The sequence below is a fragment of the Otolemur garnettii genome, unplaced genomic scaffold (assembly GCF_000181295.1).
Source record: "Otolemur garnettii isolate 467f Iridium unplaced genomic scaffold, OtoGar3 scaffold00243, whole genome shotgun sequence".
In the NCBI taxonomy this organism is placed as follows: domain Eukaryota; kingdom Metazoa; phylum Chordata; class Mammalia; order Primates; family Galagidae; genus Otolemur; species Otolemur garnettii.
Window position 1 is genome coordinate 1,283,317 of NW_003852638.1, and position 19,872 is coordinate 1,303,188.

The following is a 19,872-nucleotide window of genomic DNA, read 5'->3' on the forward strand; positions in this document are numbered from 1 at the left end:
TCTAACAAGTAGGTCACAGGGCAAATCCAAATAGTAACTAACTATTATGAAGCTAATTTCTTTATTTGTTAAATGAGTATACGTTTACATAGAGATTTTGAGAGTTGAAAAGGAAGGTCAGAATTTGGAAGTTTCTTCTTGATTTTGTTTATGGTACCAACCTAAACTAACCCAGGGCAGGGAAGCAAAGGCTACAGGCAGTAACAGGGAATAAATTTACCTATAAATTTGAACCAACTAAAAGACTAAAAACATCTATAAAACTGCTTTTAAAACTATAATACAACAACAATTTAAAAAGCCAGAAAGTTAAGAGAGGGGAAACAAATGAGGTGAGTTTGGTGATGGCCTCAGCTTTCTGCCTTGGAAGATTTCCAGGTCATGGTGCATGGAGAAGAGATCCAGAAGGGAGTCTTGCAAGATCCCTGAGTTGAGAAGATATGAGCAAGAAGGCCACAGGGACTAAAATTAACAGAGAAGAATGCCAGAAAGGAGAGAACTTCACAGAGGAAGAACTCCAAAGAGCTCTAGTCACCTGAATCTTTAGCTCAGTACAGACCATATGCAGCTTTGTATAGTATATGTACAAATAAACTGTCCAAGCACAGAGTAACCAACTGAAAGGATGAACAAGAACAAATCCTAGAGCTTACATAGGCTGAGAATAATTTCTGTTTCCACTAGCCAGAGTGAAAAACCTCACAAGCCATGGAATATTGTGGAGAGTACTTAGAAGACTCTTGTCTCAGTGATGGGTCAAAATTATCCATAGACAATACAGTGGTATGGTTTTACTTAATGAGGCTGAAAAACAAAATCCAAGAGGCTCAAGCTGTTTTCTTACTAAATGCATCCCAGAATAAAATTCAGAAATATTTATGAGAACAAAGAAACTTCCAGGACCCAAAAGGTATAATTTGCAATGTCTGACATCCAATAAAAAGTTACCAATCATGCAAACAGACAGGAAATTACAACACATAATCAGAAAAAAGCAATCAAACTGACCCAGAAATGACACAAATGGTGGAATTTGTAAACAAGTAAAATAAAGTAGGACCAGGTGAGAATAATTCAATAGCTCCTCTTAGACAGTATTGTGTTAATATAGCAGAACATCTGAGACTGGGCAATTCATAAAGAAAAGAGTTTTATTTAGCTCATGGTTTTTTAGGCTGGGAAGTTCAAGGCATGGCCCAGGTTTCTGGTGAAGGCTTCCATGTCATAACATGCCCAAGAAGATCAAAGGGGAATCCAATGTATGTGACGAGGCAAAACCCAAGGGTCATCCTGACTTCAAAACAACCCACTCTGGGAGGAACTAACCCATTCCTGGAAGAACTAATACAGTCTCACCAGAGAGAGAACTCACCCACTACACAAGAACAGCACTAAGCCATTGATGAGGGACAACCCAAACACTTCCCCTGAGGCCCACCTCCCAACACTGCCACACTGGGGATTAAATTTCAACATGAGTTTTGAAGGGATAAACAAACCATATCCAAACCACAGCATAAGCGTACTCACTCTTAAATACTTCATCTCTAGGATGGAGCCATGCTCATACTATATTTATAGTCAATTATTGATAGAATAATCTACACCCAGTTGATGTTTTAAAAATATTGAAAACAATCTTCCTCTATAAAAACACTCAATAATGACCAGAAGCTTTGTTAGGTAGATAGTTAGAATTCTGGTTCTTCTGGGGAAAAAGAACAAAAGGCAGAACCCCGTACCCTCATGTTGGTGCTGCCCTACCCTAATCCTGTCCTGAGGGACTGCTCACAGCTGGGGAGGAGGGATCACCCTATCAGTCTACCAATCAGAACATAGTGTACCAATTGAAAAAAGATGCAGAGGACACTGTAGCCCATGGGCCAAGCAGCAGCAGAGGTACAATTGGAGGTAACCTAGAACAACAGCCTTATGGCTAATTACCATGTCATTAGCTTAAATCTACATTGTGACTCACACCCACAAAAGGCTTTCAGAGAGGCTCATGGGAGGTTCACATGGGCAGTAAGACTTTGTGGCTTCAAGGTGGGCCCTATCCAGGCAGTATAAAACAGAACCCCTGGGCCATAAGCAAGGCCTTTTTTTGTCTCTACAAGGAGGACCAGTTTGTTTTCTGTAGAGAACATACCTTGCTCTGTAACCTTTCTCTTGCCCTGTAAACCTATGTTTTTCTTCTTCAATATACTTTGTTTTATGCTTGCCTTGCTTTGGTGGATCTGGTCACTCTTTGTCCAACAGCACACCAAGAACCAAAAAGACAGACAGATGTCTTGAACTTGACAGCTCTGAAATACATTATTACATATTGGTACCAAACTAAAGAAACTGGCTCTCTCAGCTTCCAAACATTAACAAATCAAAAGCTGGAGTTTTCCAATTGCATTTAAACAAATCTTGTGGCAATATCACTTGTGTGACATGGTCTTGAAACATATAAAATTTTAAGAATAAATAATAATTACAGATTATTTTTGCAAATATTATTTGTTCACAACCATCTTCTTTTACAAATGGTCAACTCCAACCCCTCTGAAAATCTTGGCCCAAAAGATTCATGGGATTACAAAATAAATCCCTTTATTAGTAGACCACGGATCAAAATATATTGTGTTTTTATTTAGATAGTTTGGGGATATTGAATTTGTGCTTTTCTTATCATTAACATTCATCTCTCTGAATCATCCACTTCTCTTTGAACTTGGGAAATAGGAATTTGATAGCATACTGTATTTAAATCAATTAAAATAAGGACCCAAGGAGAACCAAGTAATTCTAGGAGTTAACAATAATAACTCTTTGATCTCAATAAAGTTTGGTTCAATTGTTTATTTGAAAAATGACCAGCATCAACACTAACTTTCCAGGGTGCATAAGTGTGTTTTCCCACATTTAAAAATGTTAGGTTTTGCTTTCCAAAGATAAAACATAAACCAAAGTCATGCAAGTACTTATCAACAAAAGGAAAAAAAATGGCTTCATTTTAGAGATTAAAAATTTTGAGCCAGCTTTGCAAAGATCTTCCTAAAATTGTATTTGATTCAGTACCATTTGCATATAATGGGTATTCAACAAAGTTTCTTAACTTATAATGTGGTCATGGCTATTGAGTGATGTGCATTAATCAAATAATATAGGAATTTCTCTAGAAAGGGAATGATGTTGTCAGTCACCACTGATAAAAGCCAAAAAGTTAATGAAGTTTGAGTCGATCTGATTTGTATATAGTGTGATTTGAATTGGTTTGAAAAGTACAAAAGGCTCGGCGTCTTAGCCACGTATACCTAAGGTGGCGGGTTCGAATCCCCAGCCCGGACCCGCCAAACAACAATGACGGCTGCAACCAAAAAATAGCCGGGCGTTGTGGTGGGCGCCTGTGGTCCCAGCTACTTGGGAGGCAGAGGCAGGAGACTCGCTTGAGCCCAGGAGTTGGAGGTTGCTGTGAGCAATGAAGCCACAGCACTCTACCCAGGGGGACAGCTTGAGGCTCTGTCTCAAAAAAAAAAAAAAAAAACCAGAAAACAAGCAATAATAATAATTACATTCTAACCCTGAATTAATCCCTATTAATGTGTAGTATATAGGCTTCTACTATTTTCTATTTAGAAATGTGATTAAAAATTGTACAAGCTATATGAATAAAATTTTCATTTAAAGGAATAACTACATTCTCTCTAATAAATCTGGGTATGTTTTGACCCTTGCACCTGCTACAAAGAGAGTGTTTATGTTCTCCCAAAATTCATATATTGACACTCTAACCATCCACTCCCAGTATGATGGTATTTGGAGGTGAAAGTAATTAGGTTTAGATGAGGTCATAAGAGTGGAACTCCACTATGGTATTAGTGTCCCTACAAGAAGAGGAAGATAATTCCACTTGTGTTGTGGTACAACGAGGCTGGTCTCAAACTCCTGTCCTCAAGCAATCCTCTTAAAATGCTAGGATTACAAACTATCCATGATTCCTCTGTGATGTCATCTTCTTATCCCTTCTCAGGTACAGCAGGACAACCTCTTACCCATACAGCATGGCAGACTAGGTAGTGCTCATGTTTCTGCCCAACTCTACAATTCTGTAATTTATCCATCAAAAGACAATTCACATCCTACATTTAAAACCAGAGCCTGGGGTCAACTGACAACATACAACAGTGGCATAAATAGGAGTTCTGGGAAGATGGCTGACTGGTAGCAATCCTTGTCAGAGGCTCCTGAGCAGAGGAAAAAAAACTGGACGAAATTGGACTTATGAAGCCAAAGGTGGGTAGCTGAGCCAAGAAAGAAGTTCCACAGGCTATAACTCCAAGGAAGAGCATTCAAGAAAACAAATTTCAGGTACAAAGCCTATCAACTAGAGGACAGGAAACCCCTCCCACAAGCAGGAGGTCTGCCACAGGCTATCTGTGAATGAGTAGGAATCAAAAGACCTCTCATTTTACCTCACTGGAGAGAGCCTATAAACTCTATGTCTCCTCCTCCAAGGAGGTCCCACTTATGAACAAACCTAGACACCACCCCACCCAGCATAAAATTGAACCCATGATTCCTCTGTGACACTCATCTCTCTGAATCATTCACTTCTCTTTGAACTTGAGAAACAGGAATTTGATAGCATATTGTATTTAAATCAATTAAAACAAGGACCCAAGCAGAACCCACACAACTCCAAACTCCCAGTCCACCCATTCCCCCTTGCCTGGCAGTCTGAAGTTCTGCCCCCTGCAGAGTACAGAGTGTTTGGCCTTGTCCTGAGAGATCTGGGCATAGTGTGGACCACCAACCATCAGGATGAAATCTGTGACTAATGGTGAAGAAAGAAGGTGTGGGAAGAAAGGGATACTTAGCAGGAAGAGGAGCAGTCTCCTGGTTATGACTATGCCCAGCCAGTGATGGTGATGACCCTCAGTTTGGGCTATGTCTGATGGACAGAGTGAAGAAGCCCCAACTCTGATGGAACCCACAGCAGGAGAGTAGTTTCCCTGTGTGGACTGAGTTCAGCACACAGGGCTGGTCCCCAGCCCCTGCTGGACCTATGAGCAGAGGCTTGCTAGGCATGGACTGAGAACTGAGAACAAGATTCCAATAGAACCCTTGAGCAGTGGCTTGCTGGGTGTGAACCAAGACCTGAAGGCTAGGGCATGGTCCCTTGTCTCCATCGGAGCTGGAGAACAGAGGCTTAGGGAGTAAGGACTAAGCCCTGTAGGTGGGGTGGGGTGCAGTACCTTGATTCTAACAGAGCCTGTGAACAGAGGCTTGCCAGGCAGTGGACTGAGACTGGCATGTGGGGGCTTGGTCTCCTGACTCCAACTGGTCTGGCAAGCAGAAGCTAGCTGGGTGTGGACTGAGAATAGTGGGCAGGGACATGGCCCCTGGCTCCAACTGGGCCTGTGAGCAAAGAAGCTGACAACAATGTGGACTGAGTCTTGTGGGTGGGAGTGTGGATCCCTGGCTTCAATTGTGCTGTTGGAGGCCCTTGAATGCCTCTCTATTTAGCAGGGTTTGCACTGTCTGAGACAATTTAATGGGAACCTGTGTCTGGGGCTGTCCACTTAGGGACATTCTGAGGTTGACTTTCAAAGTACTGTAGCAGAAAAGAACTTAAGGGTGGTGGCTGGGCACCACAGCTGTTCATATCTCTTCACAGTCAAGATTTAAACCTAGTACTGTGGTTTCTTAGGGTAGGGTAGAGGATGGCTGATATCAAAACAGAGCTATCTTGTGCTATCTCACAAAGTAGGTCCTCAGAGTCTCTGGCCAAAACTCTGAAAGGGGCCTTTGGAAGGTTGTTGAGCCACAATTACAAAGCCTAGCACTTTGGTAAGGGGCTATCTCTCCTACCTGGGAACCCCAATTCAATCTCACCCTATCAGTTCTAATAACCAAACAGTGGAAAATAAACATGGTGTGGACCCAACACAAGAGCTCTGGCAACATGAATAACTAGAGTAAATCAACCTCCTCTCTCCCCAAGAAATGGCAAAGGAGATATAACTGAAGATGCCATGCATAGACAAATGACAGCAATGTCAGAAGTCAAATTCAGAATACAGATGGCAAATAAGATAAAGAGAATGGAAGAAAAGATAGAAATTGGATTCCAAAGAGTAGTTCTAAAGTTGTCTCAAGAGATTAATGAATTCAAAGCCCAAGTCACCAAAGATATGGACATAATGAGAAAGAGAGATAACAGAGCTCAAGGAAATGAAAAAGTTATTTGAGGAGCTCCAAAATACAGTAGAATCCCTAAGTAATAGAGTCAACCAGACAGAAAAAAGGATCTCTGAAACTGAAGACCAAGCTTTTAAATGTTCCCAAACAAAGAGGCAGACAAATGGAGAGCAAAAAGTGACCATTCCCTGAGAGGGTTGTGGGACCACTCCAAAAGATCAAACATTAGTCTTATAGAAATTCCCAAAGGAGAAGAGAATGGTCCTAAAGATACAGATGCTCTACTCCAAGAGATTTTGGAGGAGAATTTTCCAAGCATTGCAAGAGATACAGAACTTCAGATAGCTGACAGTTTCAGAACCCCAGCAAGACTCAATCCAAATAAAGCATCTCCTAGACACATTGTGATTAACTTTGCCAAAATTAAAACAAAGGAGAAGATTCTGCAAGCAGCCAGATATAAGAAAAGCATCACCTACAAAGGGAGAAGTATCAAAATGATTGCAGAATTTTCAGCCAAAATGTTTCAAGCCACAAGAAGATGATCATCAACCTTCAGTCTCCTAAAACAAACAACTTCCAGCCCTAGATCCTGTATCCAACTAAACTGAGTTTCATTTGTGATAGAAAAATCAAATACTTTAATGACATACACATGTTGAAAAAATTTGCCATAACTAGAGTAGCTCTCCTGTATATTCTCATACCTATCTTCCACAATGACTAGCACAATGCTCTACTTCCACAGTAAACTCACTCAGAAATTTTTGAACAAAATCCAACTTCCACAGTGGTGAAAGGATTAAAAATTTCCACTATACATCTGAAAATCATGACACCCCAAACACAACCAGGTTTATCAATTTTCTCAATTAATGTGAATGGTTGAAATTATCCTCTAAAGAGGCACAGGCTGGCTGACTGGATACATAAACTCAGACCAGATATCTGCTGTATACAAGAACATTACCTTACCTTAAAGGACAAAAATAGACTTGGGGTAAAGGGATGAACTTGTATAATACAGGCAAATGGAAACCAGAAAAAAAGCAGGAGTTGCAATTTTGGTAGCAGATGCAATTGGTTTTAGACCAACAAAGATAAAGAAAGATAAGGAATGTCTCTACATATTTGTCAAGGGAAACACCCAACATGAAGTGATTCTGATAATTAATATTTATGGTAGGGGAGAGGGAAGGATGGTTGGAGGGAGGGCAATTGGTGGGATCAATGCCTATGGTGCATTTTACAAGCGTACATGTGAAACTTACTAAATGTAGAATTTAAATGTCTCAACGTAATAAAAAAAAATTTATGCACCCTATCAGAATGCTCCTCAATTCATAAAGCTGACCCTAATGGATATGAACCACTTGATATCTTCTTGCACTATAATAGTTGGAGATTTTAGCACCCCTTTAACAGTTTTGGATCATTCCTCCAAGAAGAAACTAAACAAGGAAATATTAGACTTCAACCTGACCCTAGAACAAATGAACTTTACAGACCTCTACAGAACATTTCACCCTAATAAAACTGAATATAGATTTTTCTCACTAAACTACAGGTCATCCTCCAAAATAGATCATATTCTAGGACACAAGTCTAACCTCAGCAAATTTAAAAGTGTAGAAATTATTCCTTCTGTCTTCTCAGACCACCAAGGAATAAAAATTTAACTCAACAGCAACAGAAATCCTCATACTCAAATAAAGTAATGGAAAGTAAATAATCTTAGACTGAATGGTAGCTGGGTCAAAGACAAGATTAAGAAGGAAATCACCAAATTTTTGGACCTAATTGAAAAAGAAGACAGAAATTATCAAAACCTGTGGGATACCACAAAGGCAGTCCTCAGAGAAAAATTTATAGCATTGGAAGCCTTCATCAAGAAAACAGAAAGAGAGGAAGCCAACAGCTTAACAAATCATCTCAAGAAACAGGAAAAGGAAGAACATTCCAACTCCAAACCCAGCAGAAGAAAAGAAAGAACCAAAATTAGGGCAGAATTAAATGAAATTAAAAACTAAAGAATCATTCAGAAGATCAATGCAACAAAAAGTTGACTTCTTGAAAAGATTAATAAAATTGATAAACCCTTGGCCAACCTAACCAGAAATAGAAAAGTAAAATCCCTAATATTGTCTATCAGAAATGATAAAGGAAAAATAACAACAGACACATCAGAAATTCAAATGATTCAATGATTACTGCAAAAATCTCTACTCCCAGAAATTTGAATATCTGCAGGAATTGGACCAATGCCTGGAAGCATGCCACCTTCTTAGACTCAACCAGAAAGAATTAAAAATCTTAAATAAACCTATATCAATCACTGAAATAGCATCAGCAATACAAAATCTCCCCAAAAAAGAAAAGTCTGGGACCAGATGGCTTCACACCCAAATTCTATCAAACCTTTCCAGAGTAACTAGTACCTATATTATACAACTTTTTCCAAAGCATAGGAAAAGAAGTAATACTTCCCAACACATTCTGTGAAGCAAATATCACCCTGATACCCAAAACAGGAAAGAATCCAACAAAGAAAGATAATTATACACCAATATCATTAATGAATATCAATGCAAAAATATTCAATAAGATCTTAGCAAACACAATTCAACAAAACATCAAAAAAATTATACACCATGATCAAGTTGGTTTTATTCCAGGGTTACAGAGTTGGTTCAACATATGCAAATCTATAAATATAATACATCACATCAATAAAATAAAAAACAAAGACGATATGATTCTCTCAATTGATGCAGAAAAAGCCTTTGATAAGATCCAGCATTCTTTCATGATCAGAACACTTAAGAAAATAGGCATAGAAGAGACATTTCTTAAACTGATAGAGGCCACCTATAGCAAACCCACAGCCAATGTCACATTGAATGGTGTAAAACTGAAAACATTTCCAGTCAGATCAGGAACGAGGCAAGGATGCCCACTGTCTAATGGAAGTCTTAGCCATCACAATCAGGCAAGAGAAGGCAATTAAGGGTACCCAAATAGGGTCAGAGGAGATCAAACTCTCACTCTTCACTGATGATATGATCCTATACCTGTAAAATCCCAGGACTCAACTTCAAAACTCTTAGAAGTGATCAAGGAATACAGGAACATCTCAGGATACAAAATCAATACTTACAAGTCAGTAGCCTTTACATAAATAGTCAAGCTGAAAAATAGTCAAAGACTCTATGCCTTTTACAATAGTGCCAAAGAAAATGAAATACTTTGGAATTTACCTAACAAAGGACATGAAAGATCTCTATAAAGAGAACTATGAAACTCTGAGAAAAGAAATAGCTGAAGATGTTAACAAATGGAAAAACATACCATGCTCATGGCTGGAAAGAATCAACATTGCTAAAATGTCCATACTACCCAAAGGAATCTACAGGTTTAATGCAATCCCTATTAAAGCACCATTGTCATACGTTAAAGAACTTGGAAAAATAGTACTTCGTTTCATATGGAATCATAAAAAACCTTGAATAGCCAAGACATTAGTCAGAAATAAGAACAAATCAGGAGGTATCACATTACCAGACTTCACTATAAATCTATAGTGATCAAAACAGCATGGTACTGGCACAAAAACAGAGTGGTAGATTTATGGAACAGAATAGAGAACCAAGAGATGAACCCAGTTACTTATCAGTCATTTGATCTTCTACAAGCCTATCAAAAATATTCAGTGGGGGAAAGACTTCCTGTGTAACAAATGGTGCTGGGTGAACTGGCTGGCAACCTATAGAAGACTGAAACTGGACCCACACCTTTCACCATTAACAAAACTTGATTCTCACTGGATAAAAGATTTAAACTTAAGACATGAAACTATAAAAATACTAGAAAAGAGTGCAGGGACAACACTTGAAGAAACTGGCCTAGGAGAATACTTTATGAGGAGAACCCCCCAGAGAATTGAAGCAACACCATAAATACATTACTGGGATCTAATCAATCTAAAAACTTTTGCACAGCCAAGAGCACAGTAGGTAAAGTAAACAGACAACCTTCAGAACAGAAGAAGATATTTGCAGGTTATGCTTCTGACAAAGGTCTGATAACTAGAATCTACACAGAACTCTAATCAACAAGAAAAGAACAAATTACCCCATTTCTATGTGGACAAGAGACTTGAACAGAAACTTCTCTGATGAAGACAGGCACGTGGCCTACAAATATATGAAAAAATGGTCATCATCCTCAATCATCAGAGAAATTCAATTAAAGCCACTTTGAGATATCATCTAACTCCAGTTAGATTAGCCCACATTACAAAATCCCAAACTACAGATGTTGGCATGGATGCAGACAGAAGGGAACCCTTCTACACTGCCATTGGGAATGCAATTTAATACAACCTTTTTGGAAAGAAGTTTGGAGAACACTCAAGGAACTAAAAGTAGACTTACCATTCAATCCCTCAATTCCTCCACTAGATATATACCCAGATGATCAAAAATTATTTTACAACAAAGAGATTTGCACCAGAATGTTTACTGAAGCCCAATTCATAATAGCCAAGACATGGAAACAGCCCAAAGGCCCATTGACCTATGAATGGATTAACAAATTGTAGTATATGTACACCATTGGAATACTATGCAGCCATAAAGAAGATGGACACTTCACATCTTTTATGTTTACCTTGATGGAGCTGGAACATATTCTTCTTAGTAAAGTATCTCAAGAATGGAAAAAAAAATATCCAATGTACTCAATACTACCATGAAGTCAATATATAATCACCTACACTCTCATATGAATGGCAAAACATAACTATAGTCCAGAAAGTAGAAGGGAAGAGGAGGGGCAGGGGAGAGGAGGGAGGATATGGGAGGAAGGAGGGCATTTGGGGGGACCTCACCTACTGTGAATGATACAATGGTACATTTCAAACCTACTAAGAAATGAGTATAATTGTGATGGATGTGTTACCTAGTTAAATGTAAGAATTTCACATTATATATCAAAGTAGTACCCTGAACCCCATAAATGCATCAATATACAAAGTTAGGATTTAATAAAAATAATAAAGAAAAAAAGAAGAGAAAGAGATCAGAGCTGGCTTGAGCTCACACTCATTTTCTCTTTCTCTCTCTCTCTCTCTCCCTGTGAGCAAGAAAGTAGTCAATGCAACCCAGGAAGAAGGCCCTTACCAGAAACCAAATCTGCCAGTATCTTGATCTTGGACTTCCCATCTACAGAATTGTGAGAAATAAATGTCTATTATTTAAGTCACCCAGTCTCTGGTGTTTTGTTATAGCAACTCAAGCTATTATAAGCCCTAACCTGGCCCTTCCCACTCACATACTTGATTTGTTTTTCTCCCTTTCTTTAATTTAGAATGATTTTATCTTGGCTCCTATTCCTTCCTTTCCTCTTTCCTTCTTTTGTTCTTCCAAATTCCTTCACTGCCCAGTGTTGTAACATAATGCAGTAAGTGCTATTGTGTAATGAAGGAATGGCCTCCAGTGAAATCATGCAGAATGCATGCTATGGATGGGGGAATATTAACATGGGTCATTATGGTCCATCAGAGAAACAACGTGGAGCTTCAGATTTATGACTTATTAGCTTGGAGCATCACAGATTGGAGCCAATCTTTCTTTAATAACTGTCCTTTTGCGTGAGTCCTAAGAGTACATATTTCAACAATCAAAAAAAGAACAAGGCACAAACACTCAACAGGCCAGCATGGCATAAAAAGAAAGAAAAAAACAAAAGGAGACTTTATTCCCCAAACCAAAACTTAATTAGTTTCTTACCCTGGATTTGTGATGTTGATGGCTCCAAGCCAGTGGTCTATTTCTTAATTTAAATGTCTTTGATGGTTCCAGAATTCTTTATTATGAGATAAAAAGAAATAATATATGTAAAGGTACCCTGTGAAATAAAAAGATCTATACAAACATGCATGGTGACTATTATCAATATTTGCTTTTAGTCTCTTTCCTCATCAACTTCAGAAGTTTCTTTTTTCTCAAGTCTGCTGTACCATTAAAAACATTTAAAAGTAAATGTTCTCAAGCAGAAAAGAAATTGATCACTTCAAGACTGAAAATGTATGAGTTGTCTTCTGAAATAAATAACAGTGATGACATCATCAAAGAACTGCAATTTCTCACCAGCATTTCTCACTAATTCTTGGCAAATCTGAATAATCTCTCCTTGACTTTTGCTAACCTAGTTATTCATCTTATGGTTTTAAAAGTCTTACTGTAAACCTGTATATGGAGGATAAAATAAGATTAGTAATAGAATTACAAACTAGAAAAATAACATATTTTTCTTCTTTTTATTTGACACAGAGTCTTGCTATGTCACCTTCAATAGAGTGCTGTAGTGTCACAGCTCACAGCAACCTCAAACTCTTGGGCTTAAGTGATTCTCTTGCCTCAGCCTCCCAAGTAGCTGGGACTACAGGCACCTGCCACAATACTAAGCTATTTTATATATTTTTTGTTGCAGTTGTCATTGTTGTTTAGCAGGCCCAGGCCAGGCTCAAACCTGCCAAACTTGGTGTATGTGGCCGGCGCCCTACTCACTGAGCTACGGGCATGGAGCCAGGATAACAATATCTTACTTGATTCTTTTACTGAGGGCATAAATCCTGGCAAGAAAGCCTTATAAGATCAATGGTTATTGAAAAAAAGTTTTTATTTTATTTTAACAAGATAACAACCTAGGTCCAGATTTTATTTATTAGTAAGTAATGGTTTTAATTCTTTTTTTCTTTTTTTTTTTTTTTTGCAGTTTTTGTTTTTGGCCAGGGCCGGATTTGAACCTGCCACCTCCAGTATATGGGGCCAGTGCCCTACTCCTTTCAGCCACAGGCGCTGCCCTGATTTTAATTCTTGATAATCAAAACCTTGTATGTTCATCTCTTCATCTTCTCCATAGCCAAGCCCAGTGCCTATTGAGTGGATGTGAATATTCTCATTGTACAGGGAGTAAAGCACACAGTGAGCCTATGAGCATGTGTACACCACCAATGAAACACACAAAGAACATGACTAAGAAGATGTGCAGGAGGTAACTTCAGGAGGGTGTGTACTCCAGAAACTATCACTAGTGCTCCCTTTTGTACTTCTATAAGTAAGATTTCTGGTAGCTCATCTGACATGGAAAGTAATTGATGAGGCTATTGTCCCAGGAAAGGAGGGGCAGGGACCCCACACCCCACACACAGAGCCTCCAGCATGGGGACCCAGAGAGGAGAGGAGAGGAGAGGAACCATCCTCACAGAGACTTTAGCCTTGAATTGAACTTGAATTAAACCAACAGAGATTGTGTTACTTTCAATTTGGCAAGTTTACATTAGCTGCAACTCTCCAGAGAAAGATGATCAGTATGAGAGGAAAAAGAGGAAGTTGCAGTTTTTTTGCACATCAGAGAGTTAATAGATGAATTTCAACCCAATTGCCCTACTTTAAAAGGTCAGCTCTCTCCCTTGCTCTGAGAAATCTTTCAGCTATTTTTCTTGCCAAGGCCACTGGACCTTTCTCTCACAGATTCTCCCTCAGGCCTTCTGGGACTATCTCAACCTAACCAGCTTTAGTTCTTGACCTTATTGCCTTCACCTTTGGTGCTGGCATTCTGGCTGACCCTTCAGTCCTGATCAAACCTGAACCCCACCTGGACCGGCACTTACCACCCAACCTTCCCCCACCCCTGTGGGGGGGGGTCTTTTCTCCCCGAGCTGCTACCACTGGTTTCATATCTGATCAGATTCTACATTCATTTGGGGTAAAACTGTACCCTGTACTTCCATATTCTAAGTTCCGTTTTTGTTTTTTTAACTTCAGAATATTCCAAGGGTGCAAACGTTTGGACTACATGAGTTGCTTTTGCACAGTTTGAATTGAAGTTATAAGTGTGCTCCTCACTTGGACAGTGTGCATTGTACCTGTGAGGTATGATTTACCGCTTCCTCTCCTGCCTCCTCCTGTCCCCACCCACCTGCTTACTTTCCATTGAGTTTTACTCCCCAATGTACACGTGGGTTTGATTGGTTAGTTACAATTTAATAGTGAGTACTATTCTAAGTTCTTAATGGAAGTGTGTGTGTGTTCGTATGTTTTTACCCACATAGAAAAACACATTTTTTGTACATTGGATACAGACACACAACATACACACATACCACAGATAACATACACATTCCTTCCTCTCTGCTTATATTAGGTGAGAAAAGTGGTCTTCAAGTGTATGGACACATTTAACACAAGCATTATATGTAAAACAAGATCTCTTAAGGGCCCCACAGTAACCTAGTTTGATCACCCTCATTATTAACAAGTGTGGTTTGTGCCAGTACTTGACATAACTGCATACAGTTTTTGGTGTGGGGCTGAAATCACTAACTATACAATTACATGACAGCAGTAATAGGTTTATGTAATTAGTGACAAAGCTTCCTTTTGTTGCGGTTCAATAGACTAAAATCCTGGGACTAATTTTACCATTACGTGCATATGATATCACTCCCTGAAAATGTATGAACTGGAGGGTTTTGTTGTTATTGTTGTTTTAGTACAACAAAGCAAGAAATGCTATGGGAGAAATGGCCTCCAGGTTGGACTGTATCTCAGGAATGTGTGTGAAGGTTAAGGTTTTCTCAGATAGCTGTTAAACTTACCTCTCCAACTAGTAGCCATCTAGAAAATGGATCCCAAAATGTTTACCTGCACGCATCTTAGGTTTCCCTATATTTCACCAGCTTTGGGTATACATGGAGTCACATCAGCAGTAATAGTCTGTATTTCACCTCACCAGTCCCCTGCTGCTCCCTCTATATTTATTTCCCACCAAAAGTTCTCCTAAATATTCCTGAGCTAATCCAGGGTGGCTCCTATGAGCTTACTATCAAGTCCAATCAGATGTCTCTTGACATCCCCCAGGCACTGCCTTCTCTTGCAGCACAAAGTACATCTCCTGCCAAACCCACTGGCTCCCAGAGGGTGGGCAGGTCCTTCTAGGGATGCAGAGTCAGGAGCGAAGATGGCCCCACACACTTTGGCCACCTTGAGTTGGAAAGGAATAGATTCCACTTCAGAACATGCACTCACAGCCAGACAACTTCCTTTCTCTTTGGTACATGTGTTTACCCTTTAAAGAGACAAAAAGCAGTGTCAGAAATATTTTTTAAACAAAAAGCACTTTTTTCGTTTGCACAGAATATGAACTTTTTCTTAGGACAGAGAGGGTGAAGCCAGAAAAGCAGCCTACAAGATGAAGTCTGAGAAGCTAAGTTGAAGCGGGCCAGCTGACCTAGCTTGCTCAGCCCACATTCTTTCCCGCAGACCTCCCATGGTTATCTAGTTAAGATTTCTCCATGAACGTGAGGATGTTTATCTCAAAAGCCTTTGGGAGCAGCAGTAATACCTACACAGTAGGTTGCTGTATTGTTAGAGTAAAGGTTACTTTTATGTTGTTTTCTTTGATGATTCTTTCAGATCAAGTTAAAATTTTCTAAGTTTATTTTCTTAAATCCCATTATAAAAACTATTAGAACTGTAACTGAGGCAGAACAGTCTTGGAGAGGCTACTCTCACTGTTCTCCAGAATTGTTGGCTCTACAGATAAGAAAGCATGGTGGACCTATCCCCCATCTCTGTGTATGGGCTAGACGGTGACAGATGGCTGGACCCCTTTGTCTGGTAACAATGGGAGTCCACAGGACTGGGCTGGGGACAGAAATGACAACAGCGTTTCTGACAGTGCCTCTGATAGAGGCTTTCCCATCAAGACAAGCAGCCTTCTGGCAGGCTTATCACAATAGCTCACTTGGAAGACCCTGACAAGTAAAATTCCTATTGTGGCCCAAGCAAAGCCCTTGCTATATACCACATTTAAGTTTCACCTGCTTATAAAAACAAATCCAAACTGGACATTGAAAAAGTGTTTTGAATAAAACCACAATGAGATACGACCTCATACCCATTAGACTGCCTTCTATCAAAACACAAATACGGAAATTTTTTTGTTTGTTTGTTTGTTTACCAGGCCCAAGCCAGGCTTGAACCCATGGCTCCTGGTGTGTGGGGCTAGCTCACTAACCACTGACCTACAGCAGCCTACTAAATTTTTTTTTAATTTTTAAATAACAGAAATGACAACATTGATGATAGGCATGCAGAGAAATTGAAATCCTTGGGTATGGTTGGTGGGAATGTAAAATACTACAGCCACCATGGAAAACGGTATAGTGGGTCTTCCAAAAATTAAAAATAGGATTACCATATGATCCAGCAAATCTGCTTCAGTACAGTAACTCCTCCCTTAATGTTGCTGATGGGTTCCTGGAAACTGTGACTTTAATCCAAATGATGTACTTTGTAATGAAAGCAATTTTACCATAGGCTAAAAGATATAGCCTATAGCCTACCTCTTTTAATTGATATAAAAGAGAGTTGAGTTCCTAGGGCAATAGGCAAGTGGAATGTCACACCTGAAGGCACCAGAGAATAACCAAGGCAGGGAGAATTTGCAGGTTCAAGACCTGAAAGAAGGAAACTAAGGGAAGTAAGATGTGCATATTCCCGGCCACCTTTATTCTCAAGCTGATAGTGAAAGTAGCAGCTGAAACATTGAGAAATGAACAGAGCTCTTAGGGGTCTCATGGGTATGAAGGGGGGGAGAAAATGAAGTTCACAGTCCAACAAAGTGAAGGGGCTAAGGCACCCCAGATCTGCAGTTGCAACTCCAAAAGTCTACACCAAAAGTAAACCAGAAATGGATCCATTCTCAGGATGAAATCCATGTTCAGTTTATTTAATTCCATAGGATAATCTTCTAGCCTAGCTGCCTACTAGATGAAAAAAGAAATTCTCTTTGAAAGAAGATAAGAACATACAGAGCTTCAAATTACCTTTAAAATTTATCATTAAAAATAGCTGGCACTCAGTTAAAAATATCCACATAAGTCTAGAGTTCAGTTAATGGCAATGTATCAATGTTGGTGTCTTAGTTTGGCAAATGTTATGGTGGTGTGGGATAGGAACAGTGGGAGAAACTGAAACCAAGCAAAGGATATAACTCTACATAACTTTTGCAACTTTTCTGTAAATCTAGGTTTATCCCCCCTAGAAAAAAGGATTATTAGAAAAAGAAATAGGCACTTAAGAATTTATTTAAAACCAATTGACTGAAAACCAAGAGAAAACAAACAATCAGAAATTGGAATTACAAGATACAAATTTAAAACAAATGATGAATACATTTAAGGAATCAAATAAAAGTTTTTTACAAACTGGAAAATATTTTAAATATGGAAATCTGGAAGTGATATTAAATGATATTAAAAACTGATTAAATGGGTTTAACATCAAATTAGATGGTGAATGACAGGTTAAAGAAAATAATACTGAAAATGAAGCACAAAAAGAAATAAAAACAGAAAATACAAGAAAGAATGAGAGACATATGAGACACGGTCGAAAAGTCTAATGCATAAGTAGTTAGAATCCCAGGAGGAAAGGTAAGGGAGATTGGATAAAAGCAATAGGTGAAATAGTAATGGTCGACAATTTTTCAAAATCAAATAAAGACGATGGTTCATCGATTTAAGAACCACTATGAAAACCATGCCAAGAAAAAAAGTAAAACCGAAAAAGAAAATTATAAAGCTTATGAAAAGTTTCTTTACTTCTTAGTCAAAAGGAAAAGTTAAATTAAAACCATAATGAACTACCACTCACTAACATACCTAATATTTTTCAAGTAGACAATACAAATGTTGGCAAAATTATGGAGCAGGAGCTATTTTTACAGTCCAGCTATCAGGACTGTAAGTTGAGAAAAATCACCTTGGAAGCTTGTGTTATGATGTGTACAAATGCTGAACATGACATGCAACAGAAATGTGTCTGCCCAACTGAAATGCACCAAAAGATAGGTACAGGAATACTCACTATTCACCATCAACAACAGAATAATTAATAAATTATGATATATGACAATTGGGGAGTTGCACAAATTCCAAGGGAAAGTCTGGGCACAAAGCAATGCATACAGTTGTCCCTCAGTATCTGAGAGGGATTGATACCAGGAGCCCCAAGGGGACCAAAATCCTTGAATATTCAAGTCTCTTACATAAAATGATGTAGTATTTGCGTATCACCTACTCACATCCTCCCATATACTTTAAATCATCTCTAGATTACTTATAATACCTAACACAATGTAAATACTATATAAGTAGTTGTTAGACTGTATTTGTAACTGTATTTTTATTATTATATTGATATTTTTATTGTTTTATAAATATTTTTGATCCACAGTAGGTCAAATTCAAGGATGCAAAACCTGCAGCTAGAGGGGGTTGTCCCTGTCTATTTGCTTTGCAATTGAGAACACTAGTTACCCTTGAAGACCACAGAGAGGACTGAATGGTAGGGCTAGTGGTGCATGGTATGTCTCAAGGACACAATTATTGTTTTTTTTTTTATAAAAGTTTATTCTTGGGTGGCACCTGTGGCTCAAAGGAATAGGGCACCAGCCCCATATGCCAGAGGTGGTGAGTTCAAACCTAGCCCTGGCCAAAAACAGCAAGAAAAAAAAAAAGTTTATTCTTAAATGTACAGTAGGCTCTAAGACAACACTTCATTTTAGCTAAAGGTGGCAAAAGATGTTATGACAGCGAATACAGATGTTTAAATAGGAATCAATCATCATCATCTCAGGCACAAGGAACAGCTCACTTTTGCCAGATTTCTTAATTCCACCTGTGGCGAGGGGGCCCTTCCCAGTGGCCTTCGCTTTTAGTTCCTCAAGTTTCTTCCGCTCTTCTTTTTGTTTCTATTTGAACGCCTTATCTTCCTCATCCATCTCCTTGGCCTGCTTCTTAGGCTGTTTCAGGGGCTTTCTCTTGCCACCTTTGCAGCCAGACATGGCGCTGCCACCCCTTCTTCAGACCCTGCCACCGGAAACAAAATTATTTTTTAAAGTCTTTTTTGATGGAAAATGAGATACCTCCACAGAAACTTTACAAAGGCAAAATGGAGCATCAAAGCAGATTTTCGTGGCAAAAGTGAAAGCACTTGCTCAACAGACAAAGCCACTCCCGACGGACACAAACCTGCTGGAGTCCCGCAGCTTGTGGGAACCAACGATGGCGAAACCGCTCTGCCCTGGACGCAGAACTGGAGGCTTTTTACATATTTTGAAAGGGGGTCATAGGTTCTCAAAGTGACACTGAGTCTCCTGACATTGTGCTATGTCATATATAGTACTTACAGTGCTTGTATATTCTCTTGTATAAGATTTTACTTTTTCTGGAGTTACTTTTTATTTATTTATTTTTATTTTTATTTGTTTGTTATTTATTTACGTATTGCTTTCTGAGAACCCCGATTCTTACACAGATGAGCTAACACGTCAGCATTTCATCAATTTCATCTAAAACTGCTTCTCATACAAATTTTCAGACAAGCCTCCCAGCTGTCCCCATCTCTAGGTATTAGACACTCCTCTAATTCTTGAGGTTTTCCCGAGGTCCTGCAGCTATGGAAGAGAGAACCTCCCCAGAACGTCCTGGTGTGGAGCCTGCACAGAGGAGGCCAGACATGCTGTCAGGAGGGTGCTCACGGGAGGCAGGTGGTCTCTGATGCTACCTCTGCCTCTGTTTCTGTGATTTGGGGTGGGCTCAACCTTCCTCCC

General features: G+C 39.1%; 1 pseudogene; it reads right to left on the reverse strand.

Annotated features, from left to right (window-relative positions):
- Nucleotides 1-18,825: 18,825 nt before the first annotated feature.
- Nucleotides 18,826-19,104, reverse strand: LOC111722377 (annotated as a pseudogene).
- Between the last annotated feature and the right edge of the window lie 768 nt (nucleotides 19,105-19,872).